The following is a 2,653-nucleotide window of genomic DNA, read 5'->3' on the forward strand; positions in this document are numbered from 1 at the left end:
GGGGATCATCACCATCAATCCTCTCATCGGGAGGGGGTCAATCTCCATCAACATCTTAACTAGCACCATCTCATCTCAAACCCTAGTTCATCTCTTGTATCCAATCTTTGTTCCAAAACCTCAGATTGGTACCTGTGGGTTGCTAGTAGTGTTGATTACTCCTTATAGTTGATGCTAGTTGGTTTATTTGGTGGAAGATCATATGTTCAGATCCTTTATGCATATTAATACCCCTCTGATTATGAACATGAATATGATTTGTGAGTAGTTACGTTTGTTCCTAAGGACATGGGAGAAGTCTTGCTATAAGTAGTCATGTGAATTTGGTATTCGTTCGATATATTGATGAGATGTATGTTGTCTCTCCTCTAGTGGTGTCATGTGAACGTCGACTACATGACACTTCACCATTATTTGGGCCTAGGGGAAGGCATTGGGAAGTAATAAGTAGATGATGGGTTGCTAGAGTGACAGAAGCTTAAACCCTAGTTTATGCGTTGCTTCGTAAGGGGCTGATTTGGATCCATATGTTTCATGCTATGGTTAGGTTTACCTTAATACTTCTTTTGTAGTTGCGGATGATTGCAAGAGGGGTTAATCATAAGTGGGATGCTTGTCCAAGGAAGCGAAGTACCCAAGCACCGGTCCACCCACATATCAAATTATCAAAGTACCAAACACGAATCATATGAGCGTGATGAAAACTAGCTTGACGATAATTCCCATGTGTCCTCGGGAGTGTTTTCCTTTATATAAGAGTTTGCCCAGGTTTGTCCTTTGATACAAAAAGGATTGGGCCATATTGCTGCACCTTATTTACTTTTATTACTTGTTACCCGTTACAAATTACCTTATCACAAAACTATCTGTTACCGATAATTTCAGTGCTTGCAGAGAATACCTTACTGAAAACTGCTTATCATTTCCTTCTGCTCCTCGTTGGGTTTGACACTCTTACTTATCGAAAGGACTACGATAGATCCCCTATACTTGTGGGTCATCAAGTAATAGTAGTAGATGCAGAATCGTTTTGGTCTACTTAACACAGACATGATGCCTATATTCATAATCATTGCCTAGATATTCTCATAATTATGCACTCTTCTATCAATTGCTCGGCAGTAATTTGTTCACCCACCGTAATACATGCTATCGTGAGAGAAGCCACTAGTGAAACCTATGGCCCCCGGGTCTCTTTCTTATTATATTGCATCTCTTTTATTATCGCATCTTGTTTACTATTTTGCAATCTTTACTTTCCAATCTATACAACAAAAATACCAAAAATATTTATCTTACTATTTTTATCAGATCTCACTTTCGCAAGTGACCGTGAAGGGATTAACAACCCCTTCATCACGTTGGTTTTAGGTTCTTGATTGTTTGTGCAGGTACTAGGTGACTTGCGTGTTATCTCCTACTGGATAGATACATTGGTTCTCAAAAACTAAGGGAAATACTTACGCTACTTTGCTGCATCACCCTTTCCTCTTCAAGGGAAAACCAACACATGCTCAAGAGGTAGGAGGCCCTCGACGTGACCGTGCGCACGCCCAACCGTTAGCAGAGCGCGCACGGAGGGAGGCGAGCAGAGCGGTCCGCAGAGCGCTCCGCATATAGCAGTTGAACACGCAAGGAAAAGTTGTCCACAAGCCGAGCGCGCCGGCGGACGCGAGAAGAGCGCGCCAATGGATGCGAGCAGATCGCGCCAACGGACGCGAGCAAAGCGCGCCGTGGCGCCTAACGGCGGGATAGACCTTCATTCAAGCCAATCAAAATAAGACTGGAACGAACATGTCTGTATTGAGCAAAGGGATCGCACATGTCTATATTGACTGGAACAAGAATGCGATAGCAAAATAAGAATTAAGGCCACGATGATGCAATCGCAGTGGTGGTTACAGGAGGCGAGAAGACAGATGCATCCATCAACGTACGACCTCCTCCTCCTCAACTCAGTGCGCTGGCTGGGCTACCGACCGGCGGCTTTTGTGGCGAGGTCAAGGTGCTTATCAACAAAGGCATCCAAGGCTTCCAGCCGGCTGAAGAAGGCCAATGCCATACTATCCTCACCGGCCTTGTAGATACTTATGTACACGATTCGCTCATACACATGGATGTGTAGGTCGACGGTTTCTTATAGGGCGAGGCGCCTCGTGCACTACAAAAAAAGACACATCTGTGACATTTTGGGCCGAATGAATTTTTTTCCTGTCATACATATGACACTTCTATGACGATAATTGTGACAAAACCCGGTATCATTATAGATGTGGTGGGCTCCTACTTCTATGACAAAAAATCATGACAGAAAATGGGCTTTTCGTCCTGGGCGGGCCGGAGACGCAGCTGCATGACATTCTTTGGGCCGTCCATGATGGAAAAAACCGTGGTAGAAGCAAGGGGGAGGAAAATTTCGGGGAGTTCCCGGTTACGGTGGGAGGTCGGGGGCCGAGCGATGCGCGTTTCTCTCATACACGTACGCGCGTGTGTGCGAGGTGTTGTCTCTAACTGAACCCGAGCGAGGCGGTGGGCTCTAACTGAACCCGAGCGATTGCACTGGAGGCTACGCGTTACTGAACCCGAGCGATCGATCGATGGCTATTAACTGAACCCGATCGAGTGATTCCTTGGCTACTGCTGCTAACTGAAG

This window comes from Triticum dicoccoides, chromosome 1A (assembly GCF_002162155.2).
Source record: "Triticum dicoccoides isolate Atlit2015 ecotype Zavitan chromosome 1A, WEW_v2.0, whole genome shotgun sequence".
Lineage (NCBI taxonomy): Eukaryota > Viridiplantae > Streptophyta > Magnoliopsida > Poales > Poaceae > Triticum > Triticum dicoccoides.